The sequence below is a fragment of the Papio anubis genome, chromosome 10 (assembly GCF_008728515.1).
Source record: "Papio anubis isolate 15944 chromosome 10, Panubis1.0, whole genome shotgun sequence".
NCBI classification, from domain to species: Eukaryota; Metazoa; Chordata; class Mammalia; order Primates; family Cercopithecidae; genus Papio; species Papio anubis.
This window is the reverse complement of record NC_044985.1, coordinates 91,945,308-91,971,778: the sequence shown is the minus strand read 5'-3', so window position 1 is coordinate 91,971,778 and position 26,471 is coordinate 91,945,308. Positions and strand designations below refer to the sequence as shown.

The 26,471-nt window shown below is 43.1% G+C and overlaps 1 protein-coding gene and 2 pseudogenes across 6 annotated transcripts in view; all 3 read left to right on the top strand.

Annotated features, from left to right (window-relative positions):
- The first annotated feature begins 5,411 nt into the window (after positions 1–5,411).
- On the top strand, positions 5,412–7,796 carry LOC110740998 (annotated as a pseudogene).
- Positions 7,797–12,203: 4,407 nt separating this feature from the next.
- Positions 12,204–26,471, top strand: part of PLEKHM3 (pleckstrin homology domain containing M3) — a 206,879-nt gene continuing 192,611 nt past the window's right edge. For 2 of the 6 annotated variants that reach the window (XM_009182899.4, XM_021923919.2), the window contains exon 1: positions 12,204–12,917. The gene's annotated coding sequence lies outside the window, so the exon portion shown is untranslated. Of the gene's footprint in view, positions 12,918–18,230; positions 18,450–24,991; positions 25,374–26,184; positions 26,208–26,471 lie in introns of those variants that run through there. The other 4 variants (XM_031651488.1, XM_009182904.4, XM_021923918.2 and 1 more) reach the window with 4 other exon arrangements.
- On the top strand, positions 19,415–19,513 carry LOC116269265 (annotated as a pseudogene).

The following is a 26,471-nucleotide window of genomic DNA, read 5'->3' as shown; positions in this document are numbered from 1 at the left end:
AAGTATCACAAGGCCTCTCCCCACCACATACCCACCCATCACCCACATCATATGCCTCCTAGGAAGAATGATTATACTGAAGCCAACAGCATAAAAGAGCCATTTTCTGGTTCTGGGTTCTAGAAAGACATCCTAGACAAAGAAATAGTTTACTTGGGAAAACTAAAAAGAAGCTCCACTTATTTCTTACTTTCTGTAACTTTGATCTGCATATGTTATTGTTGTTGTTGTTGTTGTTGTTGTTGTTGAGACGGGGTCTCACTCTGTCACCCAGGCTGGAGTGCAGTGGCGCATAAACACAGCTCACTGCAGCCTCGAACTCCTGGGCTCGAGGGATCTTCCCACTTCATCCTCCCCAGTAGCTGGGACCGTAGGCACACTCCGCCATGTCTGGCTCATGTTTTTAATTTTGTAGAGATGAGGTCTCACCATGTTGCCCAGGCCAGTCTCAAACTTTTGGGCTCAAGCAGTCCTCCCACCTCAGCCTCCCGAAGTATTGGGGTTACAGGCATGAGACCCTAAACCCAGCCTCATTTTTAAAAATTTCATTTTTTACTTTAGATTCAGGGAGTGCCTATGCTTGCTTGTTATATGGGTAGATTGCATACTGGTGGGGATTGGGCTTCTAGTGTACCCATTACCCGAGTAGTGAACACTGTACTAGAAAGGTAATTTTTCAACTCTCCCCCCTTTTGGTGCCCCCAGTGGCTATTATTTCCATCTTTATGCCCATGTGTACCCATTATTTAGCTTCCAGTTAAAAGAGAACATGAGAACATGAAGTATTTGGTTTTCTGTTTCTGAGTTAGTTCACTTAGGATAATGGCCTCCAGCTCTATCCATGTTACTGCAGAGGAAATGATTTCATTCTTTTTTATGGCTGTGTGCCTTTCATTTAAAATTAAATTTCAAACAGATCCTGTGAACAGCTTATGTGTGGGGCTCCTTCTGCATGACTTTTTCTTTCTTTTAGGGACAGTATCTCACTCTGTTACCCAGGCTGGTCTCAAGCTCCTGGGCTCAAGCTGTCCTCCCACCTCAGCCTCCCGAGTATCTAGGACTACAGATGCACGTCACCACAACTCAGCTTCCTTCTGTATAATTTAATTTAAATTTTTTATGTTATTTATTGTTAAATGCATAAACTTACAAACAATTATTTGAGAGAGATTAGTTTCTTGTACATGGACCATTAGCAGCCTATCTGTTGGGTAACAACTATTTGCATAACAATGAATTAAAATGTGTGAAATAAGGCAACATCCAGCAGGAGCTGAAGAACTCAGTGTTGTGGGTGTCAGGTTGTTTTGTATCAGTGATTCCAATTCTGGTGAAAAGGAATGAATGGTATAAAAGCTCATTTGGGCCGGGCACAGTGGCTCAAGCCTGTAATCCCAGCGCTTTGGGAGGCCAAGGTGGGCGGATCACCTGAGGTTGGGAGTTCGAGACCAGCCTGACCAACATGGAGAAACCCTGTCTCTACTAAAAATACAAAATTAGCCTGGTGTGGTGGCAGGTGCCTGTAACCCCAGCCACTTGGGAGGCTGAGGCAGGAGAATCACTTGAGCCCAGGAGGCTGAGGTTGCAGTGAGCCGAGATAGCACCTAGAAGGTAGCAACCTGGAGGCCCCTCCTTCTAGATCAGGTACATGGGGCTTCACAACTCCCTGCCCCGAAAGTTCAGAGTCTGCCTCTAGGGCTGCATGGGCCTTTTCCCCAGGGTCTGTCACCCTGGGGACTGACCCAGCTGTCAGTATGTCATCATAGGCCTGAGGAGTGACTTCCTCTGGGGAAGCAGTCCGTGAAGTCAGGACATGGCAGCTGAGGTATCTGCATACACATGTGGGTCCTTGTGGTGCAGGACAGGGTCTAGGCTGGGAATCTGAGGGCACCCATTTGTTTTCTTCCCCCAATCCTTGTAACTATCAGGGGTGTGGCTGCCATTAAGGACCTGTTCTGGCAAGGTGAAACTTGGCTCTTTGAATTTTTCCTGGCAGTTTAGTTTTGAGCAATATCAAAGTTTTGTTATACTCTGGCTGCCAGGGCAGTTCAACTTGGTTTTTTAATTTGTTTTGTTTTTCCTTTTTTATTTTTTTGTGGAGAATGGGGTCTCACAATGTTTCCCAGGTAGATCTCAAACTCTGGGGCTCAAGCTGTCCTTCTGCCTCTGCCACCCTAAGTGCTGGGTTTACAGGTGTGAGCCACCACGCCTGGATACCAGGGAAGCTCAACCCAAAGATTCACTCTTGATAGGACATTTTGTAAGAAGGGAAAATAGGTCATCATTTCTGATTAAAATTCAGTACATCCTTTTTCATTATTTTTATTTTTTGCACTACTCTGCAATATGATATCTCCATTTTGCTGCATGAAATAAAAGGTTATTTATCAGAGGCCAAATATTACTAAGCACTGTTATAAACTCTCAATATGGGCTGGGTGCGGTGGCTCACGCCTGTAGTCCCAGCACTTTGGGAGGCTGAGGTGGGCAGATCACTTGAGGTCATGAGTTCAAGAACAGCCTGGCCAACATGGTGAAACTCCATCTCTACTAAAAATACAAAAAATTAGCCGGGTGTGGTGGTGGGTGCCTGTAATCCCAGCTACTCAGGAGGCTGAGGCAGGAGAATCACTTAAACCTGGGAGGTTACAATGAGCCAAGATCATGCCACTGCACTCCAACCTTGGTTACAGAATGAGACCCAGTCTCAAAAAAAAACAAAAAACAAAAAACAAAAAACAAAACTCTCAATGTGAATTAACTCATTTCAACAACACTTTGAGGTAGATAAGATTATTACTATTATTATGTCATCATCATCCCCATTTTACCTATGGATAAACTGAGGCACAGAGAAGTAAAGTAGTTTGTGCAATGCCTGAAAACTAAAAAGTGGTAGAGCCAAGATTCTAACCACAGTGCAATGCTACTTCTATTCAATCTTCTCTGCTTTTCTACCTTTACTTATCCTTCAGGTCAAGCTCAAGCCCTCCCTCTTTATAGAAGCCTATCTGAGCAGATCCATCTGATTTTCTGAACTTCTGGACTTTTCTTTGCCTTCATCCCTCCCTGGATGTTTACTGTTTGAGACTGCTGGAAATCTTTCCAAATTTGTATCTATTAGCTCCAACATCTAAAGTAAAAGGCCTCAGAGTATATGTTCCAGGTTGCAAAAAATGTTTAGGTGAAAGGTGACTAGACTGACAGTTGAGTAGGCAGATGACTGGTTTCCCATCACAAGTATGGTAGACTCTGTGATGTACTGCCCAGATCCCCCATCAAAAAAGGACTTGTTGCTCCAGCTTTGGGGAGTGCTGTCAGCAGGTTACCATCAGTGGCCATTTTTCTTAGGGACTGTCTTAACTTCATAGAGCCACCTTGCCCTAGAGTGGCCCATACCCAATGACTAAGGGATGTGGGAATATAAAATCCTGGCCATCTGGGTCAGTGGTGTGCTGGAGGCAGCTTCTACTGATTCTTAAGGCTTGAATATGTACATTTACAATTCTGTGTTCTGTGATGATACATCCAGAGCTTGAAATTAGGCACGGTAGATATTTTTATATTGTGAAAATTGGCAAACTCTGAAAAATCAGAACTTTTACTTTTTCAGTCAGTTTACCAGTACACCACTGTTCTTGGTTCCACATAAACTATGCTGAAGCCACATCAAGATTGAGACAGTTTTTCTTTTGTAATATTTTAACCTTCTGGATGATTCTCTTGTAATCACCCAATGGCTTCTTCCTGCCCACTGCACAGATAAAATCAATATACTAAGACTGTGGCATTGCAGTAGAGAAAGAGTTTAATTGACATGAGGCTGGCTCATGCAGAGGAACTGGAGTTATCACTCAAATCAATCTCCCCAAAGGCTGGAAGACTAAGGTTTTTATGGACAATCTTGTGGGCAGGAGGCTAGGGAATGGGTGCTGCTGATTGGTTGGGGATGAAATCATCAAGGAGTGGAAAAAGGTTCTGGTGCACTCAGTGCACCTCTGGGTGGGGCCATATGACCAATTGAGTTATGAGTCACAAATCCAGGTGAGGTCAGTCTGAAACAGCTATAAACCCAGTATTCGTTTCTATAATAGTGATGTTATCTATAGGAGCAAGTGGGGAAGTCACAAATCTTGTGGCCTCCTGGCCACATGACTCCTGGCAGTAAAGGATTATAGAAACTACTTCTACATTTTATCAGAGTTCAAGCCCCTTCCATAATCCTATTCTGTGGCCTTTCATTAGTCTTACAAAGGTGGGTTTCTGTCCCTGAGCAAGGAGGGGGCATTTTAGGGAGGGACTATTATCATGCTTGCTTTCAAGTTAAACTATAAACAAAATCCCTCCCAAGGTTATCTTGGCCTATGGCCAGAAATGACCAAAGATATTTTGAAGGTCAGAAGCAGAATGGTGTCAACTATGTCAAATTTCTTTTACTGTCATAATTGAAACCACAAAGGCGGTTTCACTCATCTATAAACTGTTAATGGAGGCCTCTGGATAGTACTGACCATTATACAAGCCACCAAGAATCAATGAACCCCATACCTAGAGGCCAGTGAATTCCTGTAGTAAATGCTTGTTTTTTCTGTTTTGTTTGGTTTTGTTTTCGAGATGGAGTCTCGCTCTGTTGCCAGGCTGGAGTGCAGTGGCATAATCTCAGTTCACTGCAATCTCTGCCTCCCAGGTTTAAGTGATTCTTCTGCCTCAGCCTCGTGAGTAGCTAGGACTATAGGCATGTGCCATCACGCCCAGTTAATTTTTGTATTTTTAGTATAGATGGGGTTTCACCATGTTGGCCAGGATGGTCTCGATCTCTTGACCTCGTGATCTGCCCACCTCAGTCTCCCAAAGTGCTGGGCTTACAGGCATGAGCCACTGCACCCAGCTAGTAAATGCTTGTTGAATGACCACATTCAAATTGCTCTATTGATGTCTTCTGTAAATTCTATCACTTATTCTTGATTAAACTTATTTAGTTTTAAAAGCCTTGGTAGTCGGTGGTGGGGTGGGAAATCATTGAATAGTTAGCTTTGCTAATGGCTTTTCGCTTTTTTCTGTTAACTTATTTGTAGAAGTGATAGTCAAAAGAGTTAAAGACATATATGGCCTGGCCATCAACTAATCGAAAAGAATCCTAGGCCGGGCACAGTGGCTCACACCTGTAATCTCACCACTTTGGGAGGCTGAGGCAGGTGGATCCCCTGAGGTCAGGAGTTCAAGACCAACCTGGCCAACACAGTGAAACCCAGTTTCTACTAAATATACAAAAATGAGCCAGATGTGGTGGTATGTACCTTTAATCCCAGCTACTTGGGAGGCTGAGACAGGAGAATCGCTTGAACCCAGGAGGCGGGGGTTGCAGTGAGCCGAGATCGCACCACTGCATCCAGCCTGGGCGACAAAGCAAGACTCCATCTCAAAAAAAAAAAAAAAAAGAATCCTTGCCCTAATATAAGAGCAGGGTCCTAGAGATACCCACCATTTCAGCAAAATAGGGTCAGATATTAATCTTTTGTGTGTTGGATCTTAGGATGTGGGAGGTTCCTTGTAAAGAGACCTTAGGATACTTAGAATGCTTAGAGACAGAAGCTAGTTACCAACCCATATGGAACTGTTTCAATGGAACTGTATTTTAACAGCAGGTATGTCCTTGTGGGTGCCTTCCAGCTGAATAGCAGGTTCATTTATACTTTCAAGGAATAACTCTATTTGTGACTTCAATATTTGACATCTCCTATGCTTTTAATTTACCTAACGAGACAAACAATAGTAATTATACTATGTTGATCTTAATAAATATCCTAATCATTTTTACTTGGGCTTATTTTGGGAGATGGGTGAGGTATACTTGGCTTGCAAATTTTAAGCTCTAAATAGCACTAAAAAGGTTCTGATTAAGTTTAAAACACTTTTTGATGAGATTTTTGTTTTATTTATTGGAAGACAGCATTGATCTTTTTGAATCCTGGCTTGAGCATTACTTTAGTAAATGAAGTCTAAAAGGAAAATATCTAATGAAAGTATATAATAATGGTACTTCCTCATATGACGTTTAACATTTTTGGAGATCATTTACTAGGTACCATAATACTTGTTGAGGAAAATGCAAAGATGAACAAGATAGGGTGCCTGCCCTGCCAGGGATGCTGAAGGGAATATGATGGGGGAAACTTTGTATTTGTCAATTAACCTCAGTAAAGCTGGGAAAAAATCAATTAATTAATTAAAAATGGGGAACCTAAAATTAGAAAAGAAGCGTTTCCAGGAGTGGGTTAAAATAAAAAAAAAAAAAAGCTTTTTTTTGTTGTTGCCACATCTACTGCAAGAATGAAGATCATTCTCAGCAACCAGGCTGCTGACATTCCAGAAAATGTTGACATCACTCTGAAGGGAAGCACAGTTATTGTGAAGGGCCCCAGAGGAGGCCTGTGGAGGGACTTCAGTCACGTCAATGTAAAACTCAACCTTCTTGGGAAGAAAGAGGCTCTGGGTTGACAAATGGTGGGGCAACAGAAAGGAACTGGCTACCGTTCAGACTATTTATAGTCACACACAGAACATGATCAAGGACGTTACACTGGGCTTCCGTTACAAGATGAGGTCTGTGTCTGCTCACTTCCCCATTAACGTCGTTATCCAGGAGCATGGGTCTCTTATTGAAATCTGAAATTTCTTTGGTGAAAAATACATCCCCAGGGTTTGGAGGAGGTCAGGTGTTGCTGGTTTGGTATCTCAAGCCCAGAAAAATGAATTAATCCTTGAAGGAAATGACGTTGAGCTTGTTTCAAATTCAGCTGCTTCGATTCAGCAAGTCACAAGTTAAAAATAAGGATATCAGAAAAATTTTGGATGGCACCTATGTCTCTGAAAAAGGAACAGTTCAGCAGGCTGATGAATAAGATCTAAGAGTTGTCCAGCTACAGAAACAAGATGCTGGAAGACTCCTAAGACCTATTTGTGATATTTAAATGATGCAACAAAAGACCTACTGATTTTGCAAAAAAAATAGGTGTCTGGACTATAAAATGGGAATAAAGGGGTATGTGGGAGATAAGTCTGGAAAGGTGAAGTGTCAGTCAAGACACTTTCAGTTGTAAGTGACAGAAACCAACACAAACTCCCTTGAGATAACATGGGCTTAATTGATAATAGAACTGTGGGGTCTAGGAGGTGAGGTTAGCTCCAGACCTGAGGAGATCCTGGGACTCAAGCAAGGTCATTAGCTCTTACTCTCCCACCACACCTTCCCACTCCCCTCACACAAAATCTTCATCCCTCCTTTGGTGTTACTCTCCTCTCCCCTGTCACCTTCCTTCCCTTCTTCAGCAGACAGGCATTCTCACATGGTGGGAAAGATGGCCATCAGGGGCCTCCAATTCACATCCTTCCAGTCCTGTAACCCAATAGGCAAAGCTCCTTCCACAGCTTCAGAGATAAAAATTCCAGGGAGGGACTCTGATTGGCTGGGTCATATGCCCACCCTGGCTCAACCGCTGTAGCCAAAAGACTAGGGTACTGTGACTAGTAGAACTGGCCTAGCATTGATCACATACTTACCCTGTGTCTTACAGGTAGGGGAAGTTCCCAAAGGAGGTAGGAATGCTCAGTGCAGAAAAACACAGATGTCCCCACATGTAGGAGGGAGCCAATAACGTAGAGAGCCTCAAGGTCAAGCCATGAAGTCTGAACTCCTTCTGGCAATAGGAGGCTGTTAAAAGTACTGGAGGCCAGGTGCGGTGGCTCACGCTTGTAATTCCAGCACTTTGGGAGGCCGAAGGGGGGGGGGCGTGGATCACGAGGTCAGGAGTTCGAGACCAGCCTGGCCAACACAGTGAAACCCCACCTCTCCTAAAAATACAAAAAAATTAGCTGGGCATGGCTGTAGGTGCCTGTAATCCCAGTTACTTGAGAGGCTGAAGCAGGAGAATAACCTGAACCCAGGAGGTGGTGGTTGTGGTTGCAGTGAGCTGAGATCATGCTACTGAATGCACTCTAGCCTGGGCAACAGGGCTAGACTACTGTCTAAAAAAAAAAAAAAAAAAAAAAAAAAAAAGTATTGGAGTAAGAAAGTGGCTGTGGATTAACAATTGGATTAGATAATCTTCTAGGTTTCATTTCATTCTAGGTTTGGGGTGCTTTTTTGTTTTTGTTTTTTAAGACAAGATCTCACTCTTGCTCAGGTTGGAGTAAGAAAGTGGATGGGGATTAACAATTGGACTAGATCATCTTCTAGGTTTCATTTCATTCTAGTTTTGTTTTTTTTTTTTTGACAAGATCTCACTCTGTTGCTCAGGCTGGAGTGCAGTGGTGTGATCATAGCTCACTGCAGTGTCCAACTCCTGGGCTCAAGTGATCCTCCTGTATCAGCCTCCTGAGTAGCTGGAATCTTGTGCCACCACACCTGGCTGATTTTTTTAATTGTTTAAATTTTGTAGAGATGGATTCTCACTATGTTGCGCAGGCTGGTCTCTAATTCCTGGGCTCAAGTGATCCTCCTGCCTCGGTCTCCCAAAGTGTTGGGGTTATAGGTGTGAGCCACTGCCCCCAGCAAACCTTAATTACTGAGCTACAGCATGAGGCTCCATTCCGTGTTAAAAAAAACATTCTGATTATTGAAAGAGAGGCCTTCCTGAATGTTAGGGTATAAAGAAGTCAAAAAAATGGTTGCCCTAACGTAAACTATGAACTTTGGGTGGTAATGATGTGACTGTCAGTGCAGGTTCATTGATTATAGTAAGTATACCGCTGTGGTGCAGGATTGATAGTGGGAAAGGTTGTGGGTTTCAGGAACAAGGCATACATGGGAACTCTGTACTTTCTGCTCAATTTTCCTGTGAACCCAAAATTGCTCTAAAAAATAGTCTATTAAAAGACAAAAGAAGACCGGGTGCGGTGGCTCATGCCTGTAATCCCAGCACTTTGGGAGACCAAGGCAGGCAGATCACAGGTCAAGAGATTAAGACCATCCTGGCCAATGTAGTGAAACCCCATCTCTACTAAAAATACAAAAATTAGCTGGGTGTGGTGGCGCATCCCTGTAGTCCCAGCTACTCAGGAGACTGACGCAGGAGAATCACTTGAACCCAGGAGGCGGAGGTTGCAGTGAGCCGAGATCATGCCATTGCACTCCAGCCTGGGCAACAGAGCGAGACTCCATCTCAAAAAAAAAAAAAAAAAGACAGAAGAAGATGGTGGGACTGCTGTTAGCAGATAATCTTTTGAATGGAGATATGAACTTAAATATTTTATATTTAGAGAGGCAAAATGCTCCCAGCTGACACACAGAGGCCCATGAGCCAGTGGCTGCCTAGCTGAGATTATTCTCAGCCCTAAATCTTTCATCCTTTTTCTGGGATTATCCCCTTAATTCTGGTGCTGAGGATCTGTATTTGTGAGAGTGAATAAAATCAGTCATTCTTTTTGTTTGTTTGTTTGTGTTTTTGAGATGGAGTCTCGCTCTGTCTCCAGACGGGAGTGCAGTGGCATGATCTCAGCTCACTGCAGCCTCCACCTCCCAGGTTCAAGTGATTTTCTGCCTCAGCCTCCAAGGAGCCGGGATTACAGGCGTGTGCCATGACACCCAGCTAATTTTTGTATTTTTTAGTAGAGCCAGAGTTTTGCCATGTTGGCCAGGCTGGTCTTGAACTCCTGGCCTCAAGTGATCTGCCTGCCTTGGCCTCCCAAAGTGCTGGAATTCCAGGCGTGAGCTACTGCACCAGGCCAAAAGCAGCTTTTTAAATGCATTTTATGTCCCAGACTTCATGCTTAATCCATGAAAAACAATGACAAATCACAGACTCCTAACCTCAGACTTCAAGGCTAGCCTGAAATAGTTTTTCTCAAAGGGTGGTCCATGGATCACCTACATGGGAAGCACTTGAGGACCTTGTAGAAATTATGGAATTCAGGACCCTAATGTAGGTAGACCTTCAGAATAAAAACCTGTGAATGTGTGACCCAGCAATCTGTGGTTTTTTTTTTTGTTTGTTTGTTTTGTTTTGTTTTGTTTTGTTTTGAGATGGACACTCACTCTGTCACCCAGGCTGGAGTGCAATGGCGTGATCTCGGCTCCCTGCAACCTCTGCCTCCTGGGTTCAAGCAATTCTCCTGCCTCAGCCTCCCGAGTAGCTGGGACTACAGGCACTGGCCACCACATCTGGCTAATTTTTTGTAGTTTTTTGTAGAGACAGTGTTTCACCATGTTGGCCAGGCTGGTCTTGAACTCCTGACCTCAGGTGATCCAGCCTCCTCAGCCTCCCAAAGTGCTGGGATTACAGGCATGAGCCACCACGCCCGGCCTAGGAATCTGCATTTTTAACACCATTCAAGAACTTTGACATTCAAAATGCAGCATCACCAAGAAGATCATGACTGTTGCAGAGGCCCTATCTCAGATTTACTGTATCAGAATCTGCATTTTGACAGAATTCTTACCCATTAAAGTTTGAGAAACACCATCCTAGAAGATTCTGTTCCATGTGAGTTTTGAGAACCACCAGTTCAACGAAGACTGATCTGTGTAGCACAATGTAATGGGTGCATTTATAAAGGAACACATGAGGTCCTCTAGGAGTGCATAAAAGGAGCAGGTTGCCCTGTCAGGCAAAGTTTCCAGAAGAGGTGTAATGTCACCTGCCGCTTTTTTTTTTTTTTTTTTTTCGAGACAGCGTCTCGCTCTGTTGCTCAGGCTGGAGGGCACTGGCTCAATATCAGCTCACTGCAATCTGCGCCTCCTGAGTTCAAATGATTCTAGTGCCTCAGCCTCCCAAGTAGCTGGGATTACAGGTCGTGCGCCACCATGCCCGGCTAATTTTCATTTTAGTAGAGACAGGCTTTCACTACGTTGCCCAGGCTGGTCTCGAACTGCTGGCCTCAATCGATCCACCCGCCTCGACCTCCCAAAGTGCTGGGATTATAGGCATGCACCATCATGCTCTGCTAATTTTTGTATTTTTAGTAAAGATGAGGTTTTATCATGTTGGTCAGTCTGGTCTCGAACCCCTGGCCTCAAGCGATCCACCCGCCTCGACCTCCCTAAGTGCTGGGATTACAGGCTCCAGTCACTGTGCCTGGCCTTTTCTGTTTTGTTTTGTTTGTTTGTTTGTTTTTAGAGTGAAAGTTTATTAAAAAGCTTTAGAGTAGTAATGAAGGGAAGTAAAAGAAGAAAAGAACACCTGGAAGAAGGCCAAGCAGGTGACTTGAGAGACCAAGTGCCTGTCACCTGCTTCTTAAAGAGCAAGGAGAAATTAGCCAGGCTAAGTAAGAGGATGAGCCAGGATTGAGAACTCTCATGAGAGGGAATTACATGTACAAAGTCCTGAGGCAAAAGAGAATACTGCAAGTTTAGATAATGAAAACAAAACAAAACAAAAAAATGTACCCCTGGCCAGGTGAGGTGGCTCACACCTGTAATCCCAGCACTTTGGAAGGCAAGGAAGGAGGATCACCTGAGGCTAGGAGTTCAGGATCATCCTGGGCAACACAGGGAGACCTTGCCTTACAAAAAAAATAAAAAAGAAAAAAAAAAAAGAAATTAGCTATGTTGTGGTGATGCGCGCCTGTAGTCCTACCTACTCAGGAGGCTGAGTTGGGAGGATCCCTTGAACCCAGGAGTTCAGGGCTGCAGTGAGCTATGATCGTGTGACTGCACTCTGGCCTGGGCACAGAGTGAGATCCTGTTTCTAGCAAAACAGAAAAAAAAGTATCTCAAATTGCAGGGTTTAAAGAAAGCTTATTTAAACTTCGAAAATCAACCAAACGAAATATTTTCTTAACTCAACTGTTAAAGATTTGCTTATTAGTCTTCCAGAGGGTGAGAAGAGGAATCAGAGTTTTAGATTTCCATGTTTCATCCCCGACCCCTGTGACTTTTTTTTTTCCATTCCTTTGTTCATTCATTTATTCAGATATATATACATTGGGCATGTGCTAGGTGCCTACTAGATGGTGGTGAGTGAAACTGAAATAGTGCCCGCCCTCTGGTGAGATGGGTGAGCGTGGGAAGACCAATAAGATATATAAATGTGTACTTATACAGTGAGAAAATGGCTAAGAAGTGTGCTATGATGGAAAACAGACAGGAAACTGCAAGGAAGGTCTGTCCAATCAGACCAGCATATCCCTGCAAAGCGACCACAGTCACGGTGGGTGGGGTGTGGGTGGTCTTACTCAACAGTCCTGCCCGCGTGCACACACATGCACGCTCTATTTTGCTGAGAATCCGCAAGTGGGGGTGAAGACCTCACCTCAAAACCACCCCTTTTCAACCTGCGTAGGAAAGGACGATGAAAACGGATTTTCACTGCAGCCCCAAAACCGGAAATGAGAAGCAATCTCCAGGTTCTAATAGTCCCACTTTTGGAAATAACTTATTTCTTTTAGTAATTAATTCCCTTAGACAAGGGAGATGCTAAAAACCAGCCCGACCCTGACATGTTCTAAGTGACATTTTCCAATCGCAAACACCCATTTTGGCGTTGGGTGGAGCAGTGAGGAGGCTCCGCGACGCACGCCATTGCTTTCACAATGTGTACGAGAGGAACTGTACATAAGAAAGCAAAGAAATAAGAAGGCCTGGTGGGTGTGTACGAGAGGAACTGTACATAGAAAGCAAAGAAATAAGAAGGCCTGGTGGGTGCGGTCAGGCCCGGCCGAGCCGCCCGGTCCCTCGGGCAGGAAAGACATGTCCTCGCAGCCTGGAACCTTGTGTGTCCGGCTCTGGCTGCCCGGGCCGCCGGCGGAAGCATTTCAGAGTGGAACCGCGAGAAGCCGCTTGTAAACAGAGCCGGGCCGGGATGGTCAGCGGCTGGGCTGGCTGTCACCGAGAGGCGGGCGGCGGGCTGCGGGAGCCAAGCCCCCGCCAGCAGCGGACTGCAGGCCCCGCAGGTGAAGGGAGAGTAGCAGCCGGCGCCCGGGTGAGCATCCGTCTGCTTCTGTGCTGCCTGGCCGGCCAGTTTGGGGGATGGGGTGGGGACGACAGCATTGTAAATATCTGAGCAGCTCCTGGGGTATTGGTGATTTTGCTGTTTCTCCCATGCCCAGGTTTTTATTTCGTGCTGGAGATTGTACCACATTGCAATGGCTAATGGGTGACGGGAGATTACATGATGCATTGTCTGCTTGTTTTTGTGAATCAGGTATATAATAGGAGGAGAAAGTAGTTGAAATAGTACGTGATCTCGTTGAGTGCGTTATTAGTACCCCTGCTATCACCTCCTGGGGATTATAAAACCAAACCCCAGCAGAGCTTTTAACCTACATCAGGCTGGGGCTTCCAGAAAACGATTGTTCTTTCTGTCGACTCTGTCCGTTTTTAACGTATAGTAAATGACACCACATGACTGATGACAAGCATGGTTTGATCTTGTAGGAAAGAATTATTAAGCTAAAAAATCAAGAGAAGGAAATCTCACACCCATCCCTTAAATAAAAATAAGTTACTACTGAGATATATATTTGGATGACAAATTGAGACTGGTCTGGATGTACACCTTGCAAAGCAAGACAAATTTGAATTTACCAGGTTAAGCTGAGATTGAGCCATGCTGTTGTAAACTTATTTAGAAGTTTATTTCTCTCCTTTTTTCTTCCTTGGAAGGAACCAGAGAGAAACAGCTGGATTTTTTTTCTTTGTATTTTAATTTAAGTAATCGTAGTGAGTTGTGATTTGTATTTATAAAGTATTTTATTATAAAATACTACATGTAAATTATAATTGGCATACTTAAAATACAAGGCAGTTTTTGTTTGACTGACTTCAAGAAAATGCCTTAACAAAAGCTGGGCTATATATATATATATATGGTCTCTAAAAATGTCAATTGACATTTGTAACCTTGGTCACATAGTCTTTTAGACAGGAGATGAATATTAGGTTAAATTGCACCTACAATAGATAGATATACATAGAAGAAATGATACTAATTCCTGATGAGTTTTTCTTTACAGTGAATATTTTTACAATGTCATGGTTTATAGCAAAAACTATAAAGCCAGACTCCTTCAGTTTGAATTCTTGCTTGGTCACTTCCTAGTTGTGTAATCTTGGGCAGTTTACTTAGCTCTTCTGTTTCCTGATCTGTAGAATGGGAATAATAACAGTATTGACCTCATTAGGGTTTTTATTATTGTTATTTTATTTTATTTTATTTTATTTTGAGACAGGGTCTTACTCTGTCACTCAGGCTGGAGTACAGTGGCATCATCATGGCTCACTGCAGTCTCGATTTCCTGGACTCAAGCGATCCTCCCACCTCAGCCTCCCGTGTGGCTGGAACCATAGGCACACGCCACCACAGCTGGCTAACTTTTGTACATTTGGTAGAGGCAGGGTTTTGCCATGTTGTCCAGGCTGGTCTTGAACTCCTGAGCTCAAGGCTTAGAACAGTACCTGGCATATAGTAATTGCTATATACATGTTTGTTAATAAATATATAAAATAAAAATATGCCAGTGTTGAAAATGGAATGGTGATTACCAGGGCCTGGAGGGAGGGAGGCAATGGAGGATTTGTTGTTTAGTGCTGCGGTCCCCAGCCTTTTAGGCACCAGGGACCAGAAGACCATTTTTCCACAGAGGGGGTGGCGTGGGGTGGGGGAGTAGAGGGAGGATAGTTTCGGGATGAAACTGTTCCACCTCAGATCATTAGGCATTAGATCCTCATAAGGAGTGTGCAACCTAGATCCCTCACATGCACAGTTCACAATAAGGTTTGCAAAAGAATCTAATGCTGCTGCCCATCTGATAGGAGGTGGAGCTCAGACGGTAATGTGTGGCTGGTCCATTGCTCAGCTGCCGTGTGGCCCAGTTCCTAACAGGCCATGGACCAGTACTAGTCTGCAGGCATGGGGGTTGGGGACCCCTGGTTTAATGGGTATAGAGTTTCAGTTTTGCAAAATGAAAAGTTCTGGAAATTGGCTGCACAACAGTGTGAATGTACTTAACAATACTGAACTGTACACTTAAAAATGGTTAAGATGGGGCTGGGTATGATGGCTCAGGCCTGTAATTCCAGTGCTTTGGGAGGCTGAGGCAGGGGCATTGCTTGAACCCAAGAGTTGGGGGTTAAGTGAGGTATGATTACGCCACTGCACACCAGCCTGGGCAACAGAGCAAGACCATGTCTTTAAAAAAAAAAAAAAAAAAAAGGTTAATATGGTAAATTTCATATTATACGTATTTTACAACAGTTTAAAACTTTTAAATACCAGTGTTAGCAAACTTATGTTTTCAAAATTTTATTAGCATGCTGCAGTCCCATTCACAGTTAGTTGCCTTTGCCATTATGGAAATGCAGCTTCTGCAGTCATCAGTAAGATTCACTTTTTTAGTAGATTTGTGTCATTGAGATTTAATTATAAAGAACACAAACAAATGATAAGAAACAACACCTAAGACTCTGTGGCAGGCAGAATTCTAAAAATGCCTCTCTACTAAAATTGCTCTCTGTAATCTGTGAAACCTGTGCATATAATAAGATGCCACTTTCTTGATTATGTTATGTGGCACAGTTGAATTTAAAATGGTGCGATTTTCTGGGTGGGTCTAATCTAATCACAGGAGCCCATGAAAGTTGAGAGCTTTCTCTGTCTGGGAAATTGGAGAGACTTAAAGCAGGAGGACTCAACATGCTGTGTTGCGGCTTCGAAGGTGGAGGGGAACTGTTGAGAGGGAATTTGGGCAGCCTTGAGGAGTACTGGAGGCCTAAAGTTGGTGAGGGTGGCCCCAGCAACAACCAGCATAGAAAGAAATGGGGACCTCTGACATAGGCCACAAGGAACTAGATTATGTCAACAATTCCAATAAGCTTATAACTGGATTATTTACCTGAGTTTCTATTAATAAAGAACCCAGCCTGGCCACTACCTTGATTTCAGCCTTGTGGGAGAGAATCTGAGCAGAAAACCCAGCCAAGCCCATCCAGGCTTCTGACCTTCAGAACTGTGAGAAAATAAATAGGTGTTGTTTTAAGCTACTTAAGTTTGTAGAAATTTGTTATGCAACCATAGAAAACTAATACAGAAAGAAAAATGGAAACAATAGCAAAGTATCATTTTTTCCAAATCTCAAATTAACGTAAATTTTCAAAACTCCTCCACACCAGTTAGTGTGCAGCGCAGCAGACACTTGCAAATGCTAGGAGGGATGCACAATTGCTGTAACCTTTCCAAACAGCTCATTGCTGAATGTATGAAAAGCCTCAATGATGCTCCTACCTTTTGACCCAGTTAATTCCACTTTTAGAGTCCATCCAAAGGAATTTTTCAGAAATATTTTAAAAGTTAATGTTCAAAGATGCTCAATATAACTTTATTTAGAAAAAAATATGTGTAATAACCTGAATGCCCCAAAACAGGGGAACAAATTATGGTGTCATCAATAGATACAGTGTTATATAGACACTAAAAAGGATTTTTTTTTAAATTTTTATTTTTTTGAGACGGAGTCTCGCTGTGTCGCCCAGGCTGGAGTGCAGTGGCGCGATCTTGGCTCACTGCAAGCTCTGCCTCCCAGGTTCACGCCATTCTCCCGCCTCAGCCTCCCGAGTAGCTGGGACTACAGGCACCCGCCACCACGCCTGGCTAATTTTTTGTATTTTTAGTGGCGATGGGGTTTCACCATTCACAGGATGGTCTCAATCTCCTGACCTCGTGATCCACCTGCCTTGGCCTCCCAAAGTGCTGGGATTACAGGTGTGAGCCACCATGCCCGGCCAAAAGGATTTCTTTCTTTCTTTTTTTTTTTTGAGACAGTCTCAGTCTGTCACCCAGGCTGGAGTGCAGTGGTGCAATCTTGGCTCACTGCAACCTCTGCCTCCCGGGTTCAAGTGATTCTCCTGCCTCAGCCTCCTAAGTAGCTGGGATTACAGGCGTGTGCCACCACACCCGGCTAATTTTTGTATTCTTTAGTAGAGATGGGGTTTCACCATGTTGGTCATGCTGGTCTTGAACTCCTGACCTCGTGATCCGCCCGCCTCGGCCTCCCAAAGTGTTGGGATTACAGGCATGAGCCACCACGCTCAGCCAAGGATTTCTTAATGAAGTTTAAAAGTGTGGAAAGGTGTTTGCTAGTTGTGGAAATGATTGCTAGTTGGGAAAAAATGCGTATCTATAGTAAGCGCTGAACTATGTTTTAAAAAACAAAATCTACGTAAGGGCTGAAAGGGCCACAACGGGGCAGTGCTTTTTTTCCAGTGGAGGGTGAATAGGCATTGTTTATTTTGCCCTTTATTCTCTTCCATATTTTCAAAATGACAAGCAATGAACATGTAGTACTAATTTATAATCACAGAACTCAATAAACATTATTTTAAAAGCTGTTAAGTCTCTACATTGTGGGGAATACAATGACTATAAAACACTATACAGTCAAATACTGGAGATAATAAAACCCATAGATAAGTATGTGGCAGAAAGTGATTTTTTAAATAAAACAAGATATAGAAAACATTATTATTGAAAAGATTGAAAATAAAGTTGGAAACTTATTTCTCAGTAGGGTAATAAGTGAAAGTTTCATGGTAGAAGGATCACTGAATGTCACAGAGAAATAATAGAAAAAGTAGGCACATAGCTGAATGTTCATTAAAAGTATTTTGTTTTCTTATAGATTGACGGATGTAGGTTTTGGGCTAAGGACTCAGGTTAATTATACTAGTGGAAAACAACTGTGAAGAATATGTAACCATTTACAGAAAAAAATGGTGCCTGATTAGGAAAACCAAGCTGGCCCTAGCCCAGTAACGTCTTCATTAAAAAACATCCAAGGCTAATATTTACTGAATATTTATGAGATACTTGACATACTCTATTACAGTTTAATCTTGTATATAGCCTTTGCTTAAGACTTGAAGTCATTCATTTACATATAAAAAAGTAGGCAGGTAGACAGGTACTAATTTAATTACTGGTTTCAAAAGACCTGACTTTAATGGGAACTTGGAGAAGATTAGATTGGGCAGGTTTTTTAGGATTCTTTATCTCTAGACAGTTACCAGCAGCACCAAGCTACTGCTGCTGTTACTTTTATTTTCCCATTGTCATCCTATCTATTTCATGTCACCCTGTCCCCCAATACCCCTAGAAAAGTACAGAGAGTGTCTGTGGCCCCATCGGTTGCTGGCCAAATGCTGATTTGCTTCAGCAAATGTTAAGCCCTTAGAAGAAAAAGTCTGCAGGGATATCCAGATAGCAAGGAGTTGCTTTTTTCTTCTTGCTTTCTCCTTTTAGAGTACATTTGGCATTTGGTTCATAAGGAACTGAACTACATCCTAGCTTGGAGTTTCTGACGCAAGCCAATTAATTCAGAGAACTCAGTGCTGAGTGACAGTGTGATAAAAATGACCACCAGCAATAAATTCCATGCGTTATGTTTGCTCTGTTTCATTGGCCACTGTGGATCATACCAGACATTGAAAAACATGCATAATTTGCCTTCGTGCTGACAAGGTAAAAGTTTTATTTGTTCCATAAGTAATTAATCTTGATGACAGTATGAGTTATGAGCAAAAGCCAAAGTCAAAATATGGAGGCCATTGCATTAAGATGGCAGGCATGCTGTTTTCATTAACATTTTGTTTGTTTTTCATACACTCATTAATTGTTCATTTGAGTTATGTGGTTCAAATAGAATCCCCCAATCATATGATATGCCACATTTGTGACCATGGTAGAGATTTATTTATCCAGTTCTCCTGCCTGGTGTAACCAGTTTATAATTCAGTACAAACTAAAGCTGTTCTATCTGGCATTATCCAGTTTACCTGTGAATACTTATGTAACTGGGAAATTGTTAAATATCTACTTCATCTTCCATCCTGGCTAACACGGTGAAACCCCGTCTCTACTAAAAAATACAAAAAACTAGCCGGGCGAGGTGGCAGGCGCCTGTAGTCCCAGCTACTCGGGAGGCTGAGGCAGGAGAATGGCGGGAACCCGGGAGGCGGAGCTTGCAGTGAGCTGAGATCAGCCCTGCACTCAGCCTGGGTGACAAGCCGAGACTCCGTCTCAAAAAAAAAAAAAAATATATATATCTACTTCATCTTGTATTCTGTAGGTGTGATTATATAAATGTTGATTTTTCAGTCACAGAACAAACATGTGTTATAGGTTAGAAACATCAGATATATAACTAGCAGATTTTTTGTTCCAGGAAATTAGCTGAATGATCTCCTCCTACATGTTCTTGATCCACGTTTACCCAGCACCTATCAGCACTGGGAGACAGCTTCTCTTTCACCTTCAGGGATTCATTGATTTGTTGATTCAGCATGTAAGGATTGAGCACTTGTTTTGTGCCATGGCACAGTACTTGGAGGTAGGAATGAACAAGACAGGCACAGTCCATGCCTTCATGAAGTTTACAGTCTAGTGGGGGAGACCAACAGTAAACAAGCCATTTGAAAATAACTTGTGTGCTCACTTCGGCAGCACATACCTTAAAACTGGAACAACACAGAGATTAGCATGGCTTCTGTGCAGGGATGACATGCAAATCTGTGAAGAGCGCTTTCAGGTAATGTTAAGATGTGTATGGTTTATACCAATGGTAAAAAATTATAAAGTTAAAAAAAATAGCTTGAGATGCATAATAGTGGAGGAAATCTGGGTGCTGTAGTAGCATATAAGAGGCCATTCAAAATGGACCTGGAGGTCAGGAGAGATGTGATTCCTCATCAAGGACCGGACAGCTGAATTACACTTAGCCAGATTGTTTGTGTGTGGGTGGGAGGTAAGGAGGGGACTGGTGATAAAGAAGATGAGGGTGATGGTGGTGGAAAACAGTGTTCCAGGCAGAGGAAACAAGGTAGGTGAGAAAGCATGTGGAAAATTCCAGGTTTGGTTTTGTTTTCAGACAAGGTCTTATTCTATTGCCCAAGCTGGCGTGCAGTGGCGTGATCATAGCTCACTGCAGCCTCAAACTCCTGAGCCCAAGCGATCCTCCTACCTCAGCCTACTGCGTAGCTGGGACTGTAGGTTCGCACCCCCATGCCTAGTTAACTTTTAAAAATTTTTTTGTAGAGATGGGGTCTCACTATGTTGCTCAGGATGGTCTTGAACCCCTAGCCTCCAGCAATCCTCCCATGTTGGCCTCCCAAAGTGCCGGGATTACAGGTGTGAGGCACCGCACCTGGTTCCAGTTTCTATAAATCTTTTTTTTTTTTCTTTTTTGAGATGCAGTGGCACAATCACAGCTGAAAGTGCTGGGATTACGGGCATCAGCTACTGCTCCTGGCCTGTATAAATTCTTTATAGGTAGATATAGAGTGAGGGTGAGGTGGGAGTGGGTGTGGGGTGAGGGTAGGGGTAGAGAGAGAGATTAAAGAGATAAGGCCAAGAAGGTAGGTGGCCATAAACTCTTTCAGGTAATGTTAAGATGTGTGTAGTTTATCCAAATGGCAATAGGTTTTAATTTTGGAAAGAACATTTTGGTTGCAGTGTGGTGAATGGATTAGAGGAGGGTAAGACTGAAGGGAAGAAGATTGGATGGTGGTGATTGAATGAAGGCAGTGGAGACAGAGAAATGGGTAGATGTAGCCAATGCTGTAGATGAGAATTCATATGACTTGCTGATTTGGAGTGATTGCAGGTGAGGGAGCCAGAAGGATCAAGAATGATGTTTATCTTTTGGCGACAGAGGATATGTCCTTTACTCTATGGTGAATGCTGAGAGGAGGGGCAGTTTTGAGATAAGATGAGTTCAGTGTTGCATATGCAGGTCTGGAGCTTGAGAGTAATGTGTTTCTTTTTTTTTTTTTTCTTTTTGGGACAGTCTTGCTCTGTCGCCAGGCTGGAGTGCAGTGGCGTGACCTCGGCTCACTGCAACTTCCGCCTTCCAGGTTCAAGCAATTCTCCTGCCTCAGCCTTTCGAGTAGCTGGGACTACAGGCGCGTGCCACCACCCCCAGCTAATTTTTGTATTTTTGGTAGAGACGAGGTTTCACCATGTTGGCCAGGATCATCTCGATCTCTTGACCTCGTGATCCACCTGCCTTGGCCTCCCAAAGGGCTGGGATTACAGGTGTGAACCACTGTGCCTGGCCGGAGAGTAATATGTTTCTTGTCTGCCACGTAAATTGCAGCTGAAGCCACAGGATGAAGATCACTCAGGGAGGGCAGACGAGGAACCAGATAAGAGGGTTATGGGCAAAACAGGAATACCCACATGTACAATATGGGCATAGGAAGGGGAGCCCATAGAAGGTAGTGGGAGGAGCCTCCAGAGTTGGAGAAATACCAGGAGAGAGCATCCGTGAATTCATGAGAGAGTGCAAGGAGTGGATGTTCAGTAGGTCAAATACTGCTGTGTGGTTAGGTCAGATGCTGAGTGAAAAGTCTTTAGGGTTTAGCAAAAAGAAAATCATTGGTGACCTTTTCCTGTGAAGTTTCAGCTGGGGCAGAATCAGACTGCTTCTTGAGGGGAGAATGAATGGGCAATGAGAAATGGAGTCAGAAAGTATAAAGAACAAGTTTCTTCAAGAAACTTACAAAAAAAAAAGAGAGAAAGGGGAAAATATCCTAGCTGTGGGGAAACTTGGGCGGCAAAGATGGGTTTTATTCGTTTTTTACTTTTTTGAGAAGAGATATTCCTTTTGAATTTTTATGCAACACTGCAACACTTGCGCCACTGAATCCGTCCTTTCCAAGACCACCAGAAAAGCTGATGCACAGCAACTCCTACTGCCTTGAAAATGCTGGAGGAACCTTGAGTAGATTAAAACCTTATTTCGAAGCTTCCTAAACCGAGTGCTGTCGCCACTCCCTCTACCAGTCAGTTGATTTATAATGGAGATCAAAGAGAATGTGGTGACCTTTTCGTTGGTATCAGACAACTGATGGGCATCCTGTACACTGCTTTGGAGTTCATAAAACACTACATTATGTTATTTGATTTGCACTCTGAAAAAGGTGAGAGAGGTATCCTTATTTGCCCTACATCACAGACAAATTACAGTTGGCCCCCTGCATCTGTGGGTTCCACATCTGCAGATTCAGCCAACCATGGATCAAAAATATTAGGAAAAAAAAATTCCACAAAGATCTAAAAGGCAAAACTTGAGTTTGCTAAATGCTGAATACCACATTGACTCCACCAGATGAGAGGATGTGTAGGCACTGTAATAGATCTTGTAAGTAACCTAGAGATGACTTACGGGAGGATGTGCATAGGTTGTATGCAGATATTACACAATTTTCTATAAGGGACTTGAGCATCTGTGGATTTTAGTATCTGAGGGGGTCCTGGAACCAGTCCCCCATGGATACAGAGTAACTGAAATTCAGATTCAAGTCGCTTGTCCAGAATCAAACTTCTCATAATGATACATAGAAAGTTGAGGCCCAGATTGGCTAATTCCAAATATTGTGGTTCAAAAGTGGTTGCCCTACGCTGAAAGGTTAGCTATGGCCTCTGTATTTTCATGGTAGTATGGTAATATGAAACCAGGGCATATATATATATATATGTATTTTAAACAGGGTCTCACTCTGTCACCCAGGTTGGAGTACAGTGGCTCGATCTCGGCTCACTGCAATCTCTGCTTCCCAGGCTCCCGCAGTCCTCCCACCTCAGCCTCCTGAGTAGCTGGGACCACTGCCATACACCACCATGCCTGGCTAGGTTTTTGTATTTTGGATAGAGACAGGGTTTCACCCTGTTCCCCAGGCTGATCTCGAACTCCTGAGCTCAGGAAATCCACCTGCCACCGCCTCCCAAAGTGCTGGGATTATAGGTGTGAACCACCACACCCAGCCAGCATATCATCTTTTAGTAGATTATAGAAACAAGACAGAAGGTTGTGGGTCAATTTTGTTATTTTGTTTGAACCCCACATACATTGATATTTGCCTGTCCCCCCAAAAAAAGTCAAGTTAGTTTTAGAAGGAGGCAGTTTATTTATTTAATTAATTAATTTATTTATTTTGAGATGGAGTCTCTCCCTGTCCCCCAGGCTAGAGTGCAATGGCGTGATCTCGGCTCACTGCAACCTCTGCCTCATGGGTTCTAGAGACTCTCCTGCCTCAGCCTCCTGAGTAGCTGGGATTACAGGCACCCACCATCACAGCCAACTAATTTTTGTATTTTTAGTAGAGACAGGGTTTCTCCATTTTGGCCGGGCTGGTCTTGAACTCCTGACCTCAGGTGATCTGCCTGCCTTGGCCTCCCAAAGTGCTGGGATTACAGGCATGAGCCACTGTGCCTGGTCAGCAATTTATTTCAGTATGCCTTAATCATCAAAATATGTTTGAATTATTGATCATAACATCTAATTTGAAATATTTCTTTTAATTCTTTTGACAGAAACATTTGTTTGCAGGTTGTTTTTTTTTTTTTTTGAGACGGAGTCTCGCTCTGCTGCCCAGGCTGGAGTGCAGTGGCCGGATCTCAGCTCACTGCAAGCTCCGCCTCCCGGGTCCACGCCATTCTCCTGCCTCAGCCTCCCGAGTAGCTGGGACTACAGGTGCCCGCCACCTCGCCCGGCTATTTTTTTGTATTTTTTAGTAGAGACGGGGTTTCACCGTGTTAGCCAGGATGGTCTCGATCTCCTGACCTCGTGATCCGCCCGTCTCGGCCTCCCAAAGTGCTGGGATTACAGGCTTGAGCCACCGCGCCCGGCCGCAGGTTGTTTTAAGCAAACATTTTTACAAGTGTTTCTATTTATTGGCTAAATGAAAAATGATGTCGCAGGGAAACACTAGTAAAAGGTTTGGGCAATTAGGACCATGTAAACATTTGCAGAAGCACTTGTTTCGCCTAAATGAAGTCACAGTTATTATACCCTTGCAAACATTCCAAGTAATGTGTCCAAGGTCACTAAGACAATTGAGGTTAGCTATTTAGAGAACAGCTTTTTACTGTGTTTGTTCAGGAACCTGTCTTCTACCATTCCCTTAGAGAACTTATAATAATAACATAGAAGTATTATAGAGGTGATTTTTTTTTTTAAATTAAGTATAAACTACTTCCCCAGGTGTAAATGTGATATTTAGCAATTAACTCTCTGGGTCATGGGATTAAGAAACATATTTGGAAATAAATAATATAGTTGCTGGCATTTGACACTAAAATTTGAAGCACCATGTTCATGTACTAAAATTTTAGCCATATTATCCCAGGGTAATTAATTTGCTCTGAATTGTCATATGGGGCTGTGTGTGTATCTTAGAGTCTTGTTTCTACTCACTGACCATATTTTCCTAGACAAGTAACTTCATCTTTTTAAATCTCAGTTTCCTTATCTGTAAAGTAGTAATAATAGCAGCTTTCTAATAGGGTGGTTGTGAGGATTTAACAACATAATGCAGTAGAGGGCTTAACATATGTTAAGTAGTAAGTACTTTAGTAAGTATGCAATAAATATTAGCTATAACTTTTTAATCTTGGTCTTAGATTAGGGCTTATAAGAACTATATTTTGTTGTTAAACATTTTATCAAATACATCATTCAACCTTTAAAATGTGTCCATCCACATTGAAGGAGTCCTCTGCAGGACATGTTTAAAGAGTTTAGCATAGCCATAGCAGTGCCTGATTCAGCTATTTATTCCCAGCTATCATATGCCTATCATCCTGATGTCAGAGCAAAACAATCCAAGAAGTATGGATCAATCAGAGCTCCAGAATTGAACTCCAGAATGTTCACACATTGTTTGATAAAATCTATGCCATGCTAACGGTAATAGTCCCTAATAAAAGAAATTCAGAAACTGTTTTAATGTAAACCCAGATTAGGGGAATGAAAACATAGTTCCTACTACTCTTTTTTTTTTTTGAGATGGAGTATTACTCTGTGGCCCAGGCCAGAGTGCAGTGGTGCAATCTTAGCCCACTGCAACCTCCGCCTCCCGGGTTCAAGTGATTCTCCTGCCTCAGCCTCCCGAGTAGCTAGGATTACAGACGCCTGCCACCAGGGCCAGCTAATTTTTGTATTTTTAGTAGAGACAGGGTTTCACCATGTTGACCAGGCTGGTGTCAAACTCCTGACCTCAGGTGATCCGCCTGCCTCGTCCTCCCAAAGTACTGGGATTACAGGCGTGAGCCACTGCACCTGGCCAGTTCCTACTATTCTTATCCTTCATACCTTATACGGTTTTCTTCTGTCCTGTGTGATGGGCAGAGATTTTTCTGTCCTTCAATTTGTACATAGTTAAATGACAGAGACTCATTCTGTTATTTTGCCTTATCTTGTGCTTATCTTTGAGGGTCAGAGACAGTGTTTTGTCTGCCTTTGCCAGCCTTGCTTGTTTCCTGACTAAATTAGTTAAGAGGCTGATTGGTAGCCGAGGTTGTTGTCACAGATTAAGTCCAAAAGGGAGGGAGAGGTCATAGATGCAGCCCATCACTGCTGAGTATGTCTGCCCTTTCAAACAAGAGGTGAGTCACCTTTTTGCTTAGATCTTACCATTGGTCTAATACTCTTGGGATGCCAGTTAACAAAGACCTAGGCTTACTTTTTAGCAGGTTCGAGTTCAGCAGAGACAGAAAATAAATCAACTAATTACTTCTCTCATACATTTACTCTGAATGCCCATGGAAACTGGTTTTGTGAGTGTGTGCTAAGCCATAAGCTGGTTGTTTTTTTGAAGATTAAAGTTGTAAGTATTCTCCCTTCTGCTGGTGAGCTGCAGTGACCAAAAGAGTTAAAGTCAACAGGAAGTGAGGGAATTATTCATTTGCCATGACATCCTCACCACCCAGCAAAGGCCTTCTATTGGACAAGAATGTGTCTGTGGGTCAGAACGACTTGAACAGCTTGTGAAGAAGGCCTTTGCATGCTTGTCTTCCGTGTGTGGTTAGTTCACATAGTGCTCACTCTTTAGTGGAACCTTTGAGGTTGTTATTGTAGGCTGACAGCTTCATGCCAGAAGCAGCATGATTTCTTTTGTTTTGTTTTGTTTTTCTTTTTGAGACAGAGTCTTGCTCTGTTGCCCAGGCTGGAGTGCAGTGGCATGATCTCGGCTCACCACAACTTCCGCCTCCCGGGTTCAAGCAATTCTCCTGCCTCAGCCTCCTCAGTAACTGGGACTACAGGTGCATGCCACCATGCCCAGCTAATTTTTGTACTTTTAGTAGAGATGGGGTTTCGTTATGTTGGCCAGGCTGGTCTGGAACTCCTGACCTCTTGATCCGCCTGCCTTGGCCTCCCAAAGTGCTGGGATTATAGGCATGAGCCACCGTGCCTGGCCTGCAGCAGGATTTCTGGAGCAGGTATGATTGGTTTTGTTGTTTGTTTTTGTTTCCTTTGTTTCTGATTTCTTTCGACTAAAGTAATCTCTGTATATCTATCATTGTCATTTAATTGTGTTCTGTTACTTGTAAGATTCTTTATTGTCCCTTAGTTAGTAATGATTCCTTATTTGTGCTTGTATAACACGTTTTATATACTTCTGTTGAAGTGCTTTTTATACTTGGTTTTGTGTCTCACTCTCCACTAGCTATTTAGCTCTTCAAGAGCAGGAGCTGTGTTTTGTG